At 41.5% G+C, this 23,376-nt stretch overlaps 1 pseudogene; it reads left to right on the forward strand.

Moving 5' to 3' along the window:
* Positions 1-14,388: 14,388 nt before the first annotated feature.
* Positions 14,389-18,151, forward strand: LOC123396624 (annotated as a pseudogene).
* The last annotated feature ends 5,225 nt before the right edge of the window (positions 18,152-23,376 follow it).

The raw sequence follows: 23,376 nt of genomic DNA on the forward strand, positions 1-23,376 counted from the left end.
ATCACCGGATCAACGTCGATCTCAGGGTGTGCGGGAAAGGAAGTAACGGAGGGGAAACACAATAAATAATAGAGCAATCAAATGCATCACAAAGCATGACAAGGTAATACACCGTACTAGGGTGACTTAACACAATAGTAAACGTTACACACGAAGGGGGGAAATATCTGAGAATATTTTCCCGGCTACATGCATTTATCGGACATACGAACCGGGGAGGAAAGTTTCATGTTTGCTATGATTGGAGCATGTGACAAGCATGTGGATGGCATATTCGGTTTCGTACTATTTGTGTGATAATCTTTTATATATTAGTTATTTTCATCGGAGTTACGGTTTATTTTCTATTAATTTTCAAAGTTTTATCAATATTTAGAAATTTCTGAAATTATTATATTTAATTAATCCGAATTGACCAAGTCAATTTGACTGGTCAAAGTGAACAGGGTTGGGGTCCCACATGTCAATGTTTCATTATATTTCATAAAAATGATTTATTTAATCTAATTAAAGGGGGACCCACATGTCATTTGCTAGCCTACTAATCTAGTTATAATTTAACCCTAAACTAAACCTGGTACTAATTAAACAAGGGCCAGCCACACACGGGTGTGCCTGGCACAGCCGACCACACACACACTACACTCACACGCTGCACACCCACATTGCACACACTACACTCACACGCTGCACACACATCACTCACACACAGTTAGGAGCGGCAACACGCAGTAGTACCAGCAGTTAGGAGCGGCAATATGCAGTAACGGCAGCAGCTAAGCAGCAGTTGTGAGCCGCAGCTACGTGCGTAGCAGAGCAACGCGAGCGGCAGCACACAACAGCAGAAGCAGCAAGCGGCGGCAAGCAAGCGGCGGCAAGCAACTGCAGTGTAGCAACAATATGAGCAGCAGCAATTGTTGGCTTAGGTCCCGGTCTCGACGACGATACCGAGTACTTGTGGCAATACGCGCCAAGCTGCTCGATTACTTTCCGAGGCGTCGGGTCACTAGACGATACAACAAGTACGAGCTACCAGCAAGCTAGCCAGCTTCGTCGTGGCGATTGGGAATCCGACAGTAGTACGTGAACTAGTACACGCACGTACGTATCAACCCAGCCCCTTCTGATCGATTGATTTTTCGCCTAAACACAATACGCTGACACGCCGAGTCGCTGGATTGTGGCCGCAGGTACATATCGTACGTGTTATTTTCTTTATTGCTTTTTATTTTTCTGATGTGTTTACATTATGGGGTTACAACGGTATATAAGGAGCTAAACAGCGCAATTACTAACCCTAGTCAGTTTCTATTTGGGAGTTCTACTCGGTTACGTACACGGCTGTGTCTAGGTGGACGTCGGGTTTAATCTCAATATTCACCCCCTAAACATGACGTCCATGATGCGACCTGGATCCCAAATACGTCGACTACTACTCATAGGCATTATTACTTTTGCCGTTCTTTGTAGCGTCCCAATGGACTGATTTTACTGTCGTTAGCTCATCCATAACTTGACGGCAACACTCCTCTTTCGCTGCATCTTTAACTTTCACCTGTTCTTCGGTGCTTGGTAAACTGTCTTTCGGATCCTTGAGTAGACATCTTTTGAACCCGAGCAGGACCAAAATTCGGTCTGACTTTGAGTCCCAAACTCTTGACACTTGCTTCAACCCGTAAAGTGCCTTCTTGAGCTCGTAAAATTTTGCTTCTTAGCCTTTCTTCTCGTAGCCGAGGGGTTCTTTCACGTACACTTCTTCTGTAAGATCATCATTGAGGAAAACGGATTTAACATCCATGTGATAAACCTTACAATCCTCTTGTGCTGCCAAAGTTAGGAGCACTCTCGCCATATCGAGTCGAGCAACTGGCGCAAACACCTCATCATAGTCAACTCCTTGACATTGTATGTAGCCCTTTGCAACGAGTCTTTCCTTGTACTTCACAATGGCATCCTTCGTTTCCTTCTTTCACTTGTAAACCCACTTCAAACCAATCGCTTTTGGGTTCGGAGGTCGGGTTACCAAGGTCTACGTGTCATTGCTCTCAATCGCCTTCATCTACTCATCCATGGCGTGCGTCCAGCTATGACTTTTGCTCGCCTCTACGAAGTTCGCCGGCTAGTCAACTCCGAGCAGACATAGTACGGAGTACTCGAGCATAACTGGCTTTGTGTACTTTTACACTTTCTTGAGGGTCTTGTAGCGACAAGGCCCTGAGGAGTCCGTTGTGGCTTGCGAAGGAGGCGACACAAATTGTGTCGGTGTTGATGCACTTGAGGAAGACGGCTGAGACCCGGGCGTGTTATCGACATCCATGTCGTCGGCGTAGTCGTCGTGACCATGACCATCATCTTTATTGTCGTTGTCACTATGTGCCTCGTTGTCGATGTTGTCGTCGAGACCTCCACCTATGTTGTGCGCGGCGTTGTCTCTATCTCCTTGCGACCTATGCGCGTCGTCGTCGGTGTCGGCAGAATGATCACTACCACGGTGGTCACCTTGGTTGGGCGTCTTGCCAACCACCTGGACGTCCTCTCCTCCATCATAGTCAGTTGGAAATTCAACTGTGAAAATGGTACTGTTTGGAGCATCATCGGCTGCGGCGCTCCAATTCCACGCTTGGTTTTCTTCAAACACGACGTCGCGTGAAATCCGTAGACGCTTGGTTTGTGGATTATAGAAGCGGTATGCCTTGGTGTCGAAACTCCATCTTGGTGCTACGATCGGCAAGCTTTGAGGGATGAAGCTCCACCATCTTCACATGTGCCACGCACACGAACGTCCTAGATGAGACACATTTGTCTTACCTCCGTAAATTTCTTCATATAGATTCTTGCCGATCACCGCCTTCGTTGGAGCCCGGTTTAGAAGATAGACTAGAGTCGAGACAACTTCTACCCAAAAAGTCCCCGACAAGTTCTTGCTCTAGAGTAAACTCCTTGCCATGTCAACGACGGTTTGATTACGCCTTTCAACGACCCCGTTCGGCTGCGACATGTAAGGCGGCGTGAGGAACCTTTTTATGCCAATCTTCTCGCAGTAGTCGTTGAACTCGTTGGACGTAAACTCGCCGTCGCGATCTGTCCGTACACTCCGGTGAGTATGCGATGTTCACCTGTGAGACCCTCAAAGAGGACGGATCCTTGCCCACAAATCTGCACATTTGAACCATCACCAAACTTTATCAAGCCTTCAACATCATATTCCAGCAAAAGAATTTTCTCCTTGCACACCTTCATGTGCTTACTGGCACCCGTTTCGAGATACCAGGACATGTTTTGATCCCCGGATAGCTTCGGTATCACTTTCTTCTCATGAAGTAACACCTTCCGGCTTGGTTTCACAACCATCGTTTGAGTGAGATCACAAACTTCGGCCATTAGAAGACCTGGAAATTCGTCTTCCTGCTTTGTCAAATTTGCCTTGACCTCAGCTTGTCAGGCTCCGGACAATCCTTTATAAAGTGACCCATCTTATTGCAGTTATAGCACTTGACCTCGGACATATCCAAGTTTTGTTGCTTCTGCCCTTTAGATTGGTTCGCCTTACCACGACCTTGTGGCTTGCCTTTTTCCTTTGCCTTCTCTGGTTTGTCCACCGCGCTGTGTTGCTTGAAGCTTTGTTGCCATCACGCCTTCCTTTGTTACTTGGGGACTCCCAATCTCCATGCGAGTACATGAGTTGGTCACTACCTCCTCCTTTGCCTTTCCGACAGCCACAAGCATTCTCTTCCCATGTCCGCAAGCTTCCGATTGCCTCCGTTATAGTCATGTCATCGATGTCGTCAAGCTGCTCGAGCGTGCCGATGATGTACGTGAATTTATCAATCAGTGAACTGAAAAATTTCTCCACAATCTCCGTCTCATCAAGCTTTGCACCAAGCGCGCGGATCTCTCCCACCAAAGTAGTAAGACGCGTGGCATAGTCGTTCACCGATTCAGTTTCCTCCATCTTCAACTTGTGAAATTGGCACTTCAGCACTTGTGCCCGAGCCTTGGTAACGCGATCTTCTCCGATCCTCAACTTCATGAGTGGGTTCCACGCCTCTCTTGCCGTCTCGAACTCCGCCAATGTCATTAGCATGCAATCCGTCACGGACTAGGCTATGGCGGCCATGGCACCTTCGCCGCGCTCCTCGTCGACCGTGATGGCCTCCCACACTCGAAGGGACCAGAGAATAATCTTCATCTTCACCGCCCACACGCCGTAGTTGGCGTCGGTGAGCGTCGGGTACTGGATGGGGATGTTGCGATGCGCCTGGACGTTGGCGCCGCTCGTTCCCCCACCACTGGTTGTTGACTTGCCACCCTTCTTCACCTTACTGCCGTTTTTGTTCGCTTTAGAACCGCCGTTGCCGGACTTGGTCGACTCGCGTCGCTGTCCGTCATCTTAGATCGTAAATCGTCGAGGCTCTAGATACCAATTTTTAGCTTTTGATTCCTAGAATCAACCAGGAGCTACAATCATGCGTGTACTTGCAACCTAGCAAGCACACAAGAAGCTGTATGGATTCCTGGAAAAGCTAGCTAAGCTAGCAATCGATCAAACATCTTCGGCGGATCGCTGATTAGTAAGTCGGCGGAAAAACTGATCCATTTATTGCAAACAGGCCCATATCGTGCCTTTGTATTGCTTTTTCTTTTTTTCCGATTTGGTACAGATTACAGGGAGTATCTTGAGTATATATACTAGCTAACCTGGCCAACCAGCAGTCCTACTCAATATTGGTTTAGGAAACCTACACAGACACATGCATACGCACATGTACAGAACGAACACGAACAACCACTCGTGTTTAATCCTAATGTTCACCCCCTTAAACATGACGTATTCAATACGACATGGATACCAAACACGATTGCTCCTTCTCATAAATGTTATCATCGGCATTGCCTTTGCCGTTCCTTGCAGCATTTCACGGACCAACTTTACTATCGCTGGCTCAAACATGAATAAATGGCAAAAAATGAATAAAATAATATTATTACTTATTTTATTTTCATTGAAACTTGATATTATTATTACTTATTTTATTTTGAACTTTTTAATTATTTTGGATTTTTTTGTTTTTTATGCTTTGTGAGAATTATTTAAGTTTTTTTGAATTGTTTTGCCTTTTTTTAAGTTTTCTTTGAGTTTTCAAATTATTTATTGTTGTTTGTTAATCACTTTTGTTTATTTTAATAATTGTTTGGAATTCAAAAAAGAAATTATGTGACATCAAGACCTAAGGGTTAATAGGATTGATAGCTTTCCATTGTCAAGAAAACAACAAGTGGAGACTTGGAAACTAGTGGAGATAGAATCGGAAAATTAAGTGTGCTTCGGCTGGAGCAGTGAGAGGATGGGTGACCGAGCGAGAAGTGGGAAGTTAGACGATTTGAAATGAGTTGAGTGAGTGACTCGCCTGTCCCAGTTGGAAAAGCGGGACTAAAGGCCCTTTGGAACCGGGACTAAAGGCCCGTTTTCCACCAGTGGAAGCTCACCCCGGAGCTCACGGACAGCTCGGTTGCAGAGGGGATGGACCGGAGTGACGACATCAATGGTGAGTTCATCACAGACATGCGGAGATGATGACGATGGTGATGGCTACGCACCTCCCCAGCTAGAGCTGGTGCCCTGAACGGACGAAGCCGGGCACGGCGAACCTCCTGTCGTGCTCTCGCATGTTGGCGACGACGGTGTCCATGGTAATGACGGCAAGGCAATTGTGACCATGAATTTTTCGAGCTCGATTTTGAGCTACAGAGGAAAGGGACGAAGGGGCATCAAGGGCAGCACTGAAGAGGGTGAGCTAGGGTTTCGGGGGCAGGTTTTATAGGCCGGGAGGTGCACCTGCTGGCCATCCATGGCCATGGTGCCCTCGATGGCTGCCACGAGGCCTTAGATGGGCTGGTTTTTTCTACTATATCACTCGGCCCCTAGTACACAGTCTTATTGTTTTCTTATTCCATTCCTTTTCAGCTTTACTCTTTTGTTCCTATTTTGTATTTATTAGAGCTAGTAAACGATTTTTGTTGCACACGAAACTCCACACATAAATACTATACAATATTCTTGAAAGGCACACAAAGTTTGAGGCCATTTTGAAATATTTTAGATTGAGTTTGAATTTAAATGGTTCACTTAAGTGACGTTGGCCCAGTTCCAAAATAGATAAGGGCATCTCCGAAATTTCAAATGATGTTGGTTCTTATTTGATAATTACTACATGAACATTTGCAACTAAGCCAACATTTTTATTTTAGAGTTTGAAGAAATATTTTCTTGAATTTATTTTATGTTTGAATTTGGCTTTGATTTTTATTAAGTGGAAAATTGGCTTAATAAAGCATGATGATAAGGGACATTAGGGTGAGGTTACTATAGCATTACACTCAGGGTGTTACAACAAATCACAAGTATCATGCTCCCATTGTTCGTTGTCATTATCATACTTGAGGTCATTCGCATATCTACGCTTGATCCAATCTGCATCTTATCTGGTTTGGTGGAGAGAAGAAAAAAATAACAAAAACTATAAAAAGGTGAGAGAGAAAAAGAGTGAAGAAAAAACGGTTGGTGGAAAAAAGAGAAAAAAGGAAGAAGAACAAATTTTGGTTCTATCTAGACACAATCTCGTATATGAATTCGGATTGGAATCTGTCTTGCGTTGTGTTTAGTAAAACATGTGTATCTTCCTCCTACGAAGTATGCTTTGGCTCGACGAGTACTTAAATTCAGTCTATCAACGAGCCTCATCCGAATAGTTCATCAAGCTAGTTAATTATTGTCACTTCCAAATCAACTTGAAAATAGGACTTTTTGCCCTCTCAAGGTCTCACACATAGTTTATCAATATTTTTCTGGTCCGTTCCCAATTTTTAGACTCCTCATAAGAACTCGGAAATTGAGTGATTCTTTTTCGCATTCGAAATCAAGAGTTAGTAGCATTCTAAAAAAATATCGCAAACTATTTGATACGTCTCCAACGTATCTATAATTTATGATTGTTCCATGATATAATATTATCATTCTAGGATGCTTTTTAGGCTATTTATTTACCAACTCATATTATCTTTGAGCACTAAGCTATTAACCTAGTGTCCAGTGCTAGTTGTTTTTTTCTGCATGTTTTTGGCTTTTCGGGTTTATAGTACAAATGAAGTCGAATTGCCCCGAAAGTTTTTTATGTTTTTTTCTCACCAAAAGAATACCTCGAAGCTTTGGAAGCAGACCGAAGGCCACATGAGGGAGCCACCAGACAACAGGGTGTGCCCAGGGTGGGTGGTCATGTCGTGATGTGTGGTGGGCCCCCTTGGCGCCTCCTGGCGTCTCTCTTCATCCTATAAATCCTTAAATAACCCTAAATCCCTAGGGAGCCACAAGAAACAGTTTTTTCTCCGCTTCCAGTCTTTGTTCCATCGTGTGCCCACCTGGAGCCCTTTTCCCGTGTCCTGTCGGAGGGGGGATCGATCACTGGGGACCTCTACATCAACCTTGCTGCTCCCATGGTTATGTGTGAGTAGTTTACCACAGACTTACGGGTTTGTAGTTAGTACCTAGATGGCTATCTCTCTCTCTCCCTTGATCTTCAATACAATGGTCATCGCATCTTCGCTTTGATCTATCCTATCTAACCCTTTTGTGTGGTGCGTTTGTTGGGATGCAATGAATTGTGGCTTTATGTTCAGATTATTCATGATAAAGTTCCGAGTCTTCTCTGAATTTAATTATGACTATTTGCATGATTATCATAGCTTCGTAAATCTCTCCGATATATTGAAATAGTTTGGCCAACTGGGTGCAATGTAGTGCGTTCAATCTGATAGGTTTCTATATCCCAATGACAAAAGGGGACAAGATACATCTTTGTATGGTTCCCACTAAGAATAAAACTACAGGGTTAATTCATATTGATTGAATTCTCTTTCCTTACATCATCTCACTGTTCTCCAAGCACTACTCTGTTTTACTTAATACTCTGGATGCATGATGGATAGCGGTCGATAGATGGAGTAATAATAATAGGTGCATGGAGGAGTCGGCCTATTTTCTTATGGACGTGATGCCTATATACACATTATCATTTCCATGAATATAACATAACTATGCGCTTTTCTATCAATTGCCCAACTGTAATTTGTTTACCCACTGTATGGCTCTTACATAGGAGATGCCATTAGGGAAAACTATGACCCCCGGGTCTATTCACTTATAAGTTTTACAAACACTACAATTATCTTGATGCCTTTATTTACTTTTTATTTACTTTTTATTTACTTTGCAATTATAAAGTTTCATCTACATACTTTAGTTGCTTGGAAATAACGAGTCCAAGGGGGTTGACAACCCTCTACCTGTGTTGGGTGCAAGTGTTTGCTTCTTTGTGTGCAGTCACTGAAGACGGGGGGTTGGTTGTTACTCTTATTGTATCGATAAACCTTGGTCCTATACCAAGGGAAATATTTACCTATATTGTGCTACATCACCCGTTCCTTTTTGCGGAAAACCCAACGCAGATCACATGTATCAATAATTTCCATAGGAAAGTTACACAGAGAGTCTTGGTATATCCTGCTTGGTTGTCATTTCTCATCTTTGTCTTTATAGCGGTTGTGATCGTCACTTAAATCTTGCTATCCGGACCTAATTCATATCGTCGGTTGCTATTATTTGTGCTTTTAAATGAATATGTTAGTGTTCTTGGCTCGCATCTCTAGTACGGTCTAGCGTAGGACCAGAACAGTACCGTCATTAAGCATTTATTCGACAATGCATCTATGAATTGATTATTGCTAATATTTTCCTACCATATGTTTAAGCCTTCCAAGATCCACATATTTTACACCATGTATACATACATTGACCTAGTAATCGCTTTACTCAATCATCGGAGATATTAACACCACCAGTTGTCGGTCAGCACCCTACTTCATGGTAAGAATTTGTAAGACATTGATATTTCCTTTATTGTGAGCATTTTACCATCACATCCTAGTAGTTCATAGGAACAATATTCTTCGATTTCTGTTTCTCGTTTCTACTAGTCATGAAAGGATCCAGAGTTGTGAGTTGATGGGTTCTACGATCGTGGGAGAGGTCACTACTGTAGGATGGTCCAAAGACAATACATCAATCAAAGACAGATTGACCAAACTATGTGCGAAGAGTCTTTGCAGTAGGATGCTCTGGTTCTCATCAGGCATGTCATGGTTCTGGTCGAAGAGTCTTTGTAGTAGGATGCTCTAGTTCTCATCCATCCTTTGTTTATGTCATGTGTAATAACAAATGGTCAATTTTATGAGGAAGCTAAATATAAAGCAACGGTCTTTGGAGTACAGGATGAACAACGATAGTGTTTGTATGAGATCAAATTAATAGTGATAGGTATGTACATGCAAATTTTTTATAACATATTTCCAATGATATCAAATAAAATGGCACTCACAATCGTAATCACATCCATAATCATATAGCACACGGAAAGTGCTTTAATCACACCTAATATAACAAATGATTTCTAACAATGAGAGTTGGGCTATCCTTCTTTGCACGTCTGAGAAATTTCCTCCCACTATGCCCACAGTCAAAGGCACCTAACTTCACGGACGGAGATTGATTTCGACCACGAGCAGGAAGGTCTTCAGCTAGCCCGCTCCATTCCTCGGAAGCGATCATCCTAGAGAGCTACAAGAGAAAGAAATGGCTCAAATCATCCTGCCACTTTAAAATCTCCAATTCCAAACAAAAATCCTAAGCCTAGTTGATACATTGAGAGGAATACCTGGTTGGTGAGAGATTATTCATGCAAGGAGATACCGCCTGAGGGTCATTCGAGGTGACCATGGAGTCTGTGATGGTCAGATGTGAGATAGAGAGATGTGGTGGTGGGAGGAAGGGGGAAATAGGGTAAATGTGGACCTTGGTGGGGGCGGAGGGACGGGAGAGGCAGATATTTCGGCAGGCGACGAATTTTTTTGCTAGGTGCAGGGAAACTTGGCGTGCAAAGATTCATTAGACACGTTTTTATGCTTTGACCATGTGCAATGAATTAGAACATACAAAAATTTGCCCCTCCCCATGTATTCCCTTATTATATTGTACATCCACGTCATTGCATAATTTAAAATGAACTGCTAACTTGGGTATACAAATTAGCGAACACAGAGCTCGCAGTTACGAAATAGAGCAAGTTTCCTAAATAAATAAAGGTGCTTGACCTAGACCTAGCTCTAACAAAATATAGGCTCTCTAAACAAAGTCTATCATTACTACGCATAATTTTAACAAAGATGCGAGAGGAGGGAGCGCTAGAGGCAGAGGCACGGTCGTACGCTCCCTCATGAAGTGTCTCCACGACATCATTCTTTACAAAAGGGTTTGTTGGGGAATGGGGATCGAGGGTGAACGGAATTGGAGCTAGATGAAGTCGACGAAGTTTCCCTCGTAAGCCATAAATAAATCTGTGAAATTTTCATCGCAAACGGTACCTAAATAGAACCGTGTGTATGTAGTTCACGGTTTGTATTGAACTGTAAAACTATTTTTGGGTACAACAACAACTAATATTGTTTTAGTTGTAAGAACAAGATGCCTAGCATCGCAATGCACGGCCCACATCCTAAGATTTAATAAATTTTGGGGTTCAATTGGCATTTTTATACATTAAGTTATTTTCTAGAAATTTAATGGCCACAATTCAAAGCTGAAACACACAATGTTGAGGATATCACTTATTAATAGCGTCTCAGTCACCTAGGGATTAGATATTAATCTAAAATCGACTGATTAATCAATTTTATCGGTCGAATATTAATGAGCCATTTTTTGCATATCCCGTATTCCCAACACTAAAACAATATTGGGCACAAGTGTCACCTTGATTACTAGAGTTACAATCCTCGTATAAAGACAAACAAAATATGACAATAGTACATATTGCATACAATGTCCACAAAACATAAATATACATAGTCTATGCAAACAAAGTGATAGTAATAGGATCAATTCCAAATAAATCAACTATTTGAGCGATGAATCATCCCAAATGATAAATGGTGAAGATAAGGCATAATCTTATAGGTCATCCCCGAGTAGCGATAAATAGGGTGATAAATTGCTAAATCAGACGATTTTTTCAAAAGAGGAAATACATGAACATGAAGATGAAGCAAAAACTAGGGAAAAAATATCATATTTATGTACTACCTGCTTTCGTATTTATGCCCCATGCAATAAATTTGAAGGAATTCCAAACATCTCGAGTAACGGTTTTGTCACAAGCATTGTGAATCTAGGTTTTTAATTCAAAAAATAATACTTTAAAGTATATGAAAATCTGCATGATTTCTCGACATGGGGCAAAGATGTCGTGATTAAAGTATTGGCTTGTTTGAGATAAGCTTTGTCACATACCTCTGACAAACCGGAGCATCCACATGAAGTCTCGTGGTTCCGAGAGGGGGCATGGGGCATGTTGGATATGTTGGAAATATGCCCTAGAGGCAATGATAAAATAGTTATTATTTTATTTCCTGTTTCAAGATAATCGTTTATTATCCATGCTATAATTCTATTGAATGAAAAACATAAATGCATGTGTGGATATATAGACAAAACAATGTCCCTAGTAAGCCTCTAGTTGACTAGCCAGTTGATCAAGGATGGTTAAGGTTTTCTGACCATATTCAAGTGTTGTCACTTGATGACTCGATCACATCATTAGGAGAATGACGTGATGGACAAGACCCAAACTAAACGTAGCATGTGATCGTGTCATTTTGTTGCTATTGTTTTCTGCGTGTCAAGTATTTATTCCTATGACCATGAGATCATGTAACTCAATGACACCGGAGGAATACCTTGTGTGTATCAAACGTCGTAACGTTACTGGGTGACTATAAAAGTGTTCTACACGTATCTCCGAAGGTGTTCGTTGAGTTAGCATTGATCAAGACTGGGATTTCTCACTCCGTGTGATGGAGACGTATCTCGGGGCCCACTCGGTAATACGACATCACATATAAGCCTTGCAAGAAATGTGGCTAATTTGTTAGTAACGGGATCTTGTATTACGGAACGAGTAAAGGGACTTGCTGGTAACGAGATTGAAATAGGTATAGGGATACCGATGATCAATTCTCGGGCAAGTAACATACCAAAGGACAAAGGGAATGGTATACGGGATTATATGAATCCTTGGCACAAAGGTTCAACCAATAAGATCTTCATAGAATATGTAGGATTCAATATGGACATCCAGGTCCCGCTGTTGGATATTGACTGGGGAGTGTCTCAAGTCATGTCTACATAGTTCTCAAACCCGCAGGGTCTACACACACTACAAGGAATACGGTCTATTGCAAAAAAAATTATTTCTACAACAATCTTTCGTGGCAATAAAATGCTATATTACCACAAACTTTCAGTTCGTGGTAATATGCCCTACATATTGCCACTTTTCAGTTTTGTCGCTCTAAGTACTCCGTTTTGTAGCAATAGAAGTCGTGTATTGCCACAAACTGGATCACCGTTGTAATATGGCAGTGATATTGCAACAAATAAGTTTCGTTGCGGGAATTAGTCATTTTGTTGCGATAGAGACTTAGGTAATGCAACAAAGTAAATCTTCGTGGTAATATGCTGGCGCATATTGCAACAATTTCGAAGTGAGGCACTAGACATAGACATTGTTGCAAACAAATGGCTTTGTGTTGCGACAAAAGATATATTGGTTGTAATAGGGCGACGTTTTGCCTCACCTTCATTGCGTTGCAATAACTATTATATATTGCGACAAATTGTGCAATCATGGTAATATCTACAGCATGTTACAACAATCCCCTAGTGTTGCAAAAAAGGAGCAATAGAACATATCTGCATTTTCATCTTAATTATAGGCACATAATTAATATTTGGATTTATAGATGTTAAGTGAAGATTTTTGCAAGTTTTAAGGAGGAATTAAAGTATTTATTAATTACATAAATTTTAATTAACCAAAACAATGAACAAAGTTTACAAATGGATATAACACATTTTCTGCTAAAAATACCAATTTTACTTTTCTCATAGGAATGCATATTTTATTTTGGAACTAGGGTGTTTTCTCCCAAACAAGGACTTGTGGGATAGAAATAAAAACAAAGTGGTGCAAGGATTCGTACTCACGCCCTCTAGGGTGCACAAGCAGATTCAGATCACTTGGATATTAACATCGCGTCAACGTTCCTATTTTTATGTGTGTTGTTTTGAATGCAACGGAGATTAACCTTCTTTCTTAATTTTAATACAGTTAGTTTGTTACAACAGAGTCTTCCACGCCTCTACTAAGGATGGGAGTATGTACACCCAGGAGTATAAAACAACAGTCGTTATATATTTATACATATACACACACACACACACACACATCTATATACTACTCCCTCCGTCCTAAAATTCTTGTGTGATATTTGTTTAGATACGAATATATCTAGTCAAATTTAGTACTTAGATACATCCATTTCTAGATAAAGCTAAGACAAGAATTTTGGGACGGAGGGAGTACTACATTAAACCGGCTAAGCTAGCCCGTCCAGTGTGAATCAGCAGTGTAACGCAAGGTGAAACGGTGCATTGACAGGTGGATTTGGTTTACTTGCCGGTTTTTCCTCCATCTGTCAACTGAACAGGCCCTAAGGCATAATCATGACATGGTTTTCCTTGTGATTCCTTGTGTTTTGTACAATGTTGGATGAGAGCCTATGCAGAGCTCAGGAACAGGCCCTAAGGCATAATCATGACATGTTTTAGCTGGAGCACTCTTTTGAACTTGCCTTTGCAGTTCTTTTCTCCCTACTAATCCCTGCGTGCTAGCTATGTTTTATTTCTAGCCCATTTATCAATTATCTATAATACGGAACATTGAGTTATAGGTTCTAAAAGATATTTGTATTAAATTCTTCTAGGGTTTTACCCTGATCCTGAGTATCTATCAGTTTGTTTGGCTTTTGTTCAACACGGTGCACCTTGTTCTGTTCTGTGCAGTATGGAGTGCTAGCACAGAATATGACTATGGGCCTTCACCAAATATACCAAAATCTACCTTTTCGTGTGCAATGCTACACATGTAGGATATTTCCTTTGTGATATCTGCATAGATTTGTAGTGCTCGACGGCAGTGTCGAACTTCGGAAGATAATTTTTTATTGTTGAAACGGTAGTTTTTTCAAGCCTGTCTTTCTACAGTTTGATCTTTCGACCCGCTTTTGTGTGTGCTGGTGGTTGGTTTGTTGTTAACATAAATGTCCATTATCACATATTTTGTTTTTGTTTCAGTCCAGTGGTTGCTTTCCTTGATGCATTCATCCAACCACTGTGTCGCTGCTCCGAATCTCGAATACTAGACGCAATCACGCTACCACATAGATCGTCAGTTCATCCCACCACCTACCACCTACCACCTTCCTGCTCCCACCTTCCTCCGCTCCGATCTCCATGGAAGCCACCGCCGCCTGCTCCTCGGCCTCCATCGCGCGGACCCTCGCCTCCTCACCGCTTCCCCACCACTGCCGTAGCCGCGTGCGCGTGCCGGAGCGGCGGTGGAGGGGGAGGGCGGTGGTGCCGCTAGACGCCGCGTCGTCGGGGATCACGCGCCCGCTCGTCGAGATCCTCCGCAATCTCAACAAGCGCGTCCCGGAGACCATCGTCCTCCCCGCCTCCCGCCGCGCCTCCGCTTCTGACCCCGTCATCCCATGGTACCTCTCCCTCTCTCTCCCTCTCTCTACTCGATATCCAGTCGAATGCGCGCTGCGTCGGAGAGATTTACTATGTACGAGGGGTTGGTTGACCGCCCGCGTAACTCAGGCCGATCCACCAACCATAGATAGGCACACGGATCCTTCCTCCCACTCATGGTAACCTCATGCATTCTCCTGATCACTGATGGGTTCCCATTCCTCTGCCAGGTACCACGCCAACTGGATGCTCAGCTTCTACGCCCCCGGTAAGCCTCCCCCCATTTGCTCAACTCTAAAGATGCTCACATATGGTTTGTGATCCGAGTCGAGTGGGTCGATTCATGTTGGTTTGTTTGCTTCGCTCTGTTTATTTATGGTTGTTACTTGTTCCGACTATTATATATCTAATCTGTTTATTTGAGTGGGACGGCACATAGGAATTGTGCTTTTATATCTAATCTCACCGGTCAGGGCCGTCTCGAGAAAACTAGGGCCCCGGTGCGAAATGCAAATGGAGCCATAAAATTTCAAATTTTCTTATAACTAAGCCTACTCTAACTTAAAATGTATAACTTTAAATATTTGTTAATTTCTACAATGTTCATAAACATATCAAATATAGCAGCTATCTTCCTCGACACAATTCAACCGTGAAATCATTAACATATAAAAATTATTAATTAACCAGAGAACTGATGTACATGTACTGTATATTCATTAGTCATTAAACTTTGAATAGAAAAATAGCCTAAAAGAATCTGCGTTGGGCATACCTGATGAACATGGATAGATGAACTATTCTGTGAGGTTTTAAATTAAAGCTCCCGATCAATTTGGCCTTGGCCTTGGAACTCAGCCAGCGTCTTACCTTTGTTTACAACCAGCACTTTGACGGAACATACAAATCTGCTTGTCCTAGCTATCAAGTTTGGGGATTCTGGCTGAACCTGGACGCTACTGCGCTGGCTTGGCCTGGCCGGAATCACCTGCTGGTCTCGCTGACGCTAATTTCAGCTGGAATTTGTGGTGCAGATTCGGCCGCCGCCGACGCCAAGCAGATTAGATCGGGTTGGCGGACTTGAAAAAGAAGCGACAGCATAACTAATCGGGATCATGGCCTAATGCGCTGATCGGGAATTAGTCTGGGATAGCCTCGGGTCGTCATCAATTGGGAGGGAGCCCGGTCGACCGGAGCAGGATGGCAGGCCCAAGACCATGCAAAACAAAGAAACGGACTAAATAGAAATAAAACGATGGCCCAAAACTAGGGGCCCCTAAATTTTGGGGGCCCTGTGCGGTCGCACTGCCCGCACAGGCCCTTGGACGGCCCTGTTACCGGTTGATTTCACCTATTGTGTTTCTACTTGAAATGTGATTTCACCTATTGTGTTGTTTCTACTTGAAATGTGATTTCACCTATTGTGTTGTTTCTACTTGAAATGCGATTTCACCTATTGTGTTGTTTCTACTCGAAATGTAATTTCATCTATTGTGTTTCTACTTCAACTTGAAATTTGATTTCACCTATTGTGTTTCTACTTGAAGTGTGATTTCACCTATTGTGTTTCTACTTGAAGTGTGATTTCACCTATTGTGTTTCTACTTGAAGTGTGATATCACCTATTGTGTTTCTACTTGAAATGTGATTTCACCTATTGTGTTCCTACTTGAAGTGTGATTTCACCTATTGTGTTCCTACTTGAAGTGTGATTTCACCTATTTTGTTTCTACTTGAAATGTGATTTCACCTATTGTGTTTCTACTTGAAATGTGATCGACGTGCTAACTGTTTGCTCTTTATGGTATTCTTGGATTTGTGCCCTGCTTCCAGGCTGGTGCGGAGAGGTCCGTGATGTTATTTACAATGACAATGGAATGGTGACCGTGGTGTATCGTGTCACGATATGAGGAATAGATGGAGAGGTAACTGACTAACTACTATCTCTTGTTTGTGATGACGGTCAACATATTGCAAAGACTAACATCATACAGTATGAATTACTTTAATAGATCAATCATGAACTGCCTATTTATAAATCTCTTTTAGTTTAGGATTTAACCTTACAAGGTATACATGGATTGGAAAGGGTTATTAATACTAGGGTTGCTGGGGTTGGGACAAATCTCCTAGAAAATCTCAAATTTAGGAAATTCACTTGGTTGGCAGAATGATTGAGTATGTTGGCCTATAAACTGAATGACTTGGGTTGCCGGGGTTGGGACAAATAAACTGAATTCAGGAATTCAGATACATTTGTGAGTTCACGCCATATGCTTGTGGCATCCAATGTCAAGTTGCAGGAGCCCGTGCCTATCTGTCTCTGCCCATCCAAGGGGTAAATCAATTATTTTCTGTTTCTTCCAGGCATTAGTTTTAACTTGGAACCGACAGCATCTGTCATTTCCCAGCTGTGTCTGTATCCAAAGTACAGAGTACATGCTCCCCTGGTCCACCAAACAGATATTCTTTGAGTTTATGAATCTAGTTTGCTGAGTTATATTAATTAAGGAGGAGATAAATGGTATATTCCACTTTCAGCGTGTTAATCAGGCTCATAACCACTCTGTGCAATACAAATCAGCACTAGATGGTCAATAATCCATAACTACAAACTGAAGATCTGAAGTTTCTGTGGAGTGTGGAGTGTGGAGACATTGTAGTATAGTACTCTGATAACATTTACTATTAATGGGTGTATTTATCTTGTGATGTTACACAATGCCAGGATTGTTCTAGAAGATAGTGGAAAAGGCATCGATTACTGTAGACTGTAGAAGTATAGATATTTATATACACGAAACAAAAGGATTGTTTGTAGTACGTCTTAATCATGCGGACGTAGCGTCAATGTGGATTGCTCTGTAGATTACGCAAGCTAGCATCTAGGATCAAAAGAATACCATCATAGATATTTTTCGGTCATTTTTTATGCCTACTTTAAGTATTGTGTTTCTTTCGATATTTTTTCAAATTATGATATTGCTTACAGAATGACACAATGATGAATTCAACACAAGATCCTGCTGGTAGGAGATCGAGTACAATACAACGACAACTTGCTAATAACATTTATCTTCACTTCAATTTATGCCATATGAGAGTAGGTAATTAACATTTTGGATTAACATGCAGTTAGGGATGCGTCAGGTAATGCTCACACTTCAGAGGAAAGAGATGATGCACATGACTCCTTTCTGCAAGGTACACGACATCCTTAATTCTTAATCACTTATCTGAATGGTGCACATTGATAATGCTAAGTCCCTTAATTTTTTTGTGTTCAGTGAAGAAAGGATATGTTCTGCTAACAAGGATGGAAAGTATAACAACTTATAAAAACCAACATGGACAGCAGAGATCCGGTAAAAACTTTATGGCATTTAAGCTATCTGTAACATTTGCTACAATGCAGAAAATCCTGGATTGCTTAATCTTGAAAAATATTAAACATTATACAGGAACTCAAGACCAATCTAACACTCAAGTGTCTGCTAATGACATGTGTGCACTAGAAGAATGGCCATCCCATGCTCGCCGCAACCGTGCGCAACTACAGGATGGTACTTGCTTTAGTTTATATTTGTGTCATCATTTCTTACAATCTACTACCCAGTAATACAATAGTTCTTGTATGATATGGGATGTGGAAGCTGGTGGACAGAAGAAGAAAGGGCGAGATGTTCTAAAAGGTTTTAAAGCATCTAAGAAGCTTTTTCCAATGGATCTGCAAAGCTAAATATGGCATTCTCTGAAAAATTGGGTGGTACAGTAGGAATGAACTATCGTTCATTCAAGGATGACGTGGTAGTCATAATGAAAAGAAAGTTACCACTCATTGGAGTAAGGAGGTGGTCGGACATTCACCCTACCATACATCGACTCATTGTTGCAGATATGATAGTGCGTACAATCTTTTTCACATGTGTTATCTTACTTTACTATCTATAATGTAGTGCTTATGTATGTTCATTTGTTGAATGCTTTACAGGATAGATGGGATCTGGAAGATACACCTGACACAGAAGAAAAGGTACTCACAATTGCGAAAGAGCCGTATATAGGCTGGCGATCAACTCTAAGCTCCACTTACAAGGCATACAAAACAGATGCAGCTAGATTGGCTAATCTACCGGAAGATTTACAACCAGAAGAATGGGAATGGATGATTGAGTACTTTGGCAGTGATTTAAAATTCCAGGTTATCTCTAAGAACACAATTTGTCTACTATGTGTTAAGATGAAATGGCTTGTTTGACTCGTTATTTTGGTTTTCATGAATTGATAGGAACACAGCCAAAAGAACACCGATAAATGTAAGAAACATAAGACAAAACACAGAATTGGATCAAAATCTTACTCGCAAGTAAGTTTTGAGAAGGTATATTGTCTAACTAATTATTTATGCCTCGTTGCTAAACATGGTTTCATGTTTCAATCTTCTCATTGTTATATCACTTGCAGAGAAGCCCGGAAACTGGAGAAGAGCCAGATTGTATTACTCTGTGGGAACTCACCCACACGAAGAATGGAACATGGTCTAACACAGAGTCACAGGATGTTTATGTGAGTACACTAACTTTTCATATTCTATAGTTATTCAATGATGTGCATTCGACATGCTTCATCATCAGCTAGGGTTATTCATGCGTTGGATCGTGTTATTCTTGTTTCATCTTTTACAATGTTAAAATAATGCCATATTTATAACTGTTCTTTCCATTTTCAGGACAAAGCATGTGAAGAGGTTAAAAACAAAGAGAATGAAACTCAAGGTCCACTTTCAGATGAGCAAAGACACAATATTTTCCAGACCACATACAAAGGCACTCTGCACTGCAAGTCATCGCAGCCTCATGGGTACGGATATATGGCCAAACCATCAACTGGTTCTGAAAGGATTCGTATACAGATTGAAGAGAAAGCTCGTGCTACAGCAGCCTTCCAACAGCGAAACTCTGAGCTCAGCCACCAGATCACTGATTTACAAGATCAACTACAAGCTGAGCGTGCAACCACACAAGAGATTATTAACTTGGAGCACGCTGAGAGAGAACAACTTGAGGAAAAGTTAAAAGAAGAGCGTGCTGAAAGGGAAAGATTGTTGGAAGCGGAGCGAACATCAAGATTGAAATTTGAAAAAAACATGATGGCAAAGTTTGCAGAATTCAGCAAACAGATGGGAACTCAACAGGTGATTACATGCATATGCTTCAAACCTCTTAAGATTTATGTTGGTTACTTGCATTGTTAAAAGTGCACTTCTATTTATAGGTCTTTACGAACAGGAATGACAAAGAAAATAGTAATCCAAACTTCCAAAATACTCTTTTACAGAGACCTAGTCCTAATAAGGCTGCAGGTGCAAGGCCAACTGTTATTTCTTCAAATGCGTTCATACATGCTTCAACAAGAAATTCTCGAATGTTTAAAGCAATTCTAAGTCACAACTTTGCTTTCTCTTCATTTTCAACTGCATTTTATACGTCACCGACCTTCATAATTATCTAGCTTCTTCTTCTTTTTTACCATGTGTTGTTGTTGCATCGAGTCACAACTTGAAAAAAAACCAAATATGTGCTAGGTAGGACATGAACTTAACTAAAATTATACAACAAGTCACAACTTAAATCAATATTGGAAGCCAGGGCCGTCCAAGGGCCTGTGCGGGCAGCGCGACCGCACACGTCCCCCAAAATTTAGGGCCCCCTAGTTTTGGGCCATCGTTTTATTTCTATTTAGTCCGTTTCTTTGTTGTGCATGGTCTTGGGCCTGCCATCCTGCTCTGGTCGACTGGGCTCCCTCCCAATTGATGAGGACCCGAGCCTATCCCAGACTAATTCCCGATCAGCGCATTAGGCCATGATCCCAATTAGTTATGCCGTCGCTTCGTTCTCAAGTCCCCCAACCCGATCAAATCTGCTTGGCGTCGGCGGCGGCAGAATCTGCACCACAAATTCTAGCTGAAATTAGCGTCAGCGAGACCAGAAGGTGATTCCGGCCAGGCCAAGCCAGCGCAGTAGCGTCCAAGTTCAGCCAGAATCCCCAAACTTGATAGCTAGGACAAGCAGATTTGTATGTTCCGTCAAAGTGCTGGTTGTAAACAAAGGTAAGACGCTGGCTGAGTGCCAAGGCCAAGGCCAAATTGATCGGGAGCTTTAATTTAAAACCTCACAGAATAGTTCATCTATCCATGTTCATCAGGTATGCCCAACGCAGATTCTTTTAGGCTATTTTTCTATTCAAAGTTTAATGACTAATGAATAGACAGTACATGTACATCAGTTCTCTGGTTAATTAATAATTTTTATATGTTAATGATTTCACGGTTGAATTGTGTCGAGGAAGATAGCGGCTATATTTGATATGTTTATGAACATTGCAGAAATTAACAAATATTTAAAGTTATACATTTTAAGTTAGAGTAGGCTTAGTTATAAGAAAATTTGAAATTTTATGGCTCCATTTGCATTTCGCACCGGGGCCCCAGTTTTCTGGCGACGGCCCTGGTGGAAGCCATACACTCTAGGGGACCACTCTCAGGAACACGGTAACCCGAGCACCTTTGCTACTGGCCACATGGAAACTGGGACGCAGTTGTAGCATCAACCGTTTTTTCTGCAGTTTGACTATCTGGTGCAGTTACATGTGTAGGGTAGTCTCCTAAGTTCTGGAGTAAATATTCTTAGTCTTCCACCATTAGAAAATATAACCACACATGCCCTGCTATTTGGTACACGCAAGTAAATATACAGTGTGATATATATAGGTAACTACTAATTGTATTTTGCCAGATTGATTAATCAATACATCTGTCTCCAAGGTTCACATATAATTGCAAATAAGATCTTGCAATATCTAAACATTACTTGACTGTGCAAGGAATCATATCAATTCATGGAGATTCTGCTCATCGTCTTACCTCGATGATGCATGAAGAAATAGGATTCCCAATCTTCATAGAATTTAATGGTTACTTCAAGTCAACACCTTAATCAAGAATTAAATAGATAGTTAGGGCAGAAAGAAGACGTCAGAATTATAATCATGGTCCACTAAAAAAGCATGTGAAAATAGGAATTTCAGGATCAAAATCTGCTTATTAATATTCATATATTTATCCTAACCTCGTCGGAAGAGATTCGGATTCAACAAGTAAGAAGCGAGAGGAATCAGATGAAGGAGTGCTACACGGGGCTTTTTTAGGGAGAGGTGTACGTACAGTTTTTTGTATGACAAAAGTGGTAGGTACAGCTATTCGTACATGGAGTCATGCTACAGGTCTCTTGTCGTTGAAAAAGTAGACTTCTAGAACGATTGAGTGGTTTGATTGGTGTAATTAATTTTAGTGATATGGATTATTGTGGAGAGTTGTATGGTGTATCCAATTAGTAAATAGGAGATTTTGCATTATTGCAGTACCATCGATATGATTTTTGAGGTATGTTATACTAGGCTCATTAACTGGATTTTTTTTATTTCTTGATTGCAGGGTTCAAATAACTAGCTGGACTAGAGTCAAGATGACAGAGGATCCCAAAAACTACCTGGACTAGACTCGAGACCACGCACAATTTAGTCTATGGCTGGGCCAGTTTCATTTGATGGTTTGCTATGAGAATTATGAGTTTTATGAATCTATTATATGTACGGTTTTGAATAGTGTAATGGAATGCCATATTATTTTATGGTTGGAATAGGCTATTACCACGACCCATTTTTGGTTGCCACATGTATGCACAACGAAAAATATAGTGTTGCAATAGAGCACTTTATATTGTCACAATAGCTTTGGCACCACAATTTTTCCCCATGATGCAATAACTGTGTGGCGCGACAAAAGCAAGTTTTGTTGAAATAGAGTATCACCACGAAAAGTTTACATTGTGGCGGTAGCTTCTCGCTACAAACATGTTGACGTTCCGATGACTATTTGGTGCCACCTGTCACATCCCTAACCCTTAAGCAAGATAGCATTGTGCTCATGTCTTCTTTGCATTTACATCTAAGAAGTTTCAACAAAAACAACAAAGTGGCAAAGGAAAAACTCAAAACCCTAGCCACCATTTCAATTAAAGGAAATTTCAAACTAGTTCATAATCAATGAACCCAAAATGGCCTCAAGAAATGTTCAAACTTTCTGATAAATCATGAAAGTAAATGAGCATTGGAGAAAACTATTTTCTTGACACTTTAAGCATTTTAAATAAATGCAAAAGCCACTGGTTTCAAACTTTAAAATTTGAAATCAGAAACTATAATTTTCCAAAAATGTTGAAAACCTTGGAAATGAGTGGGGATATTATAACAAATATTTCAGGAGGTCTAAATTAGTTTTTACTTTTTGTTTTGGAGCTGAATTAATTAGCAAAACAATAATTAGCAAAACAGAAAAACAAAAACAGAAAAAAAGGAAAAACCTTACGTGTCGCCTAAGCCTGGCCCGGCCCATCTCCCCGCTCGTCCCCTCCCTCGCGCCAGTAGGTAGCAGGAGGTGGCCGCCGCCCCCTCTGGCGCGGCCACGCACCTGTGTGCCTGCCTGGCCGCCGCCTCGCGCTGGCGACGACGGGGATAAGCTCCCCAGAGCCTCCCCTATCCATTCCCCGCCTCGGTTCTCTCCCTCCTCCCGGATCTCCTCCTCCTCCTTGCTGCCGCCATTAGAGCCGAGCTCGAGC

This window comes from Hordeum vulgare, chromosome 5H (genome assembly GCF_904849725.1).
Source record: "Hordeum vulgare subsp. vulgare chromosome 5H, MorexV3_pseudomolecules_assembly, whole genome shotgun sequence".
Taxonomy (NCBI): domain Eukaryota; kingdom Viridiplantae; phylum Streptophyta; class Magnoliopsida; order Poales; family Poaceae; genus Hordeum; species Hordeum vulgare.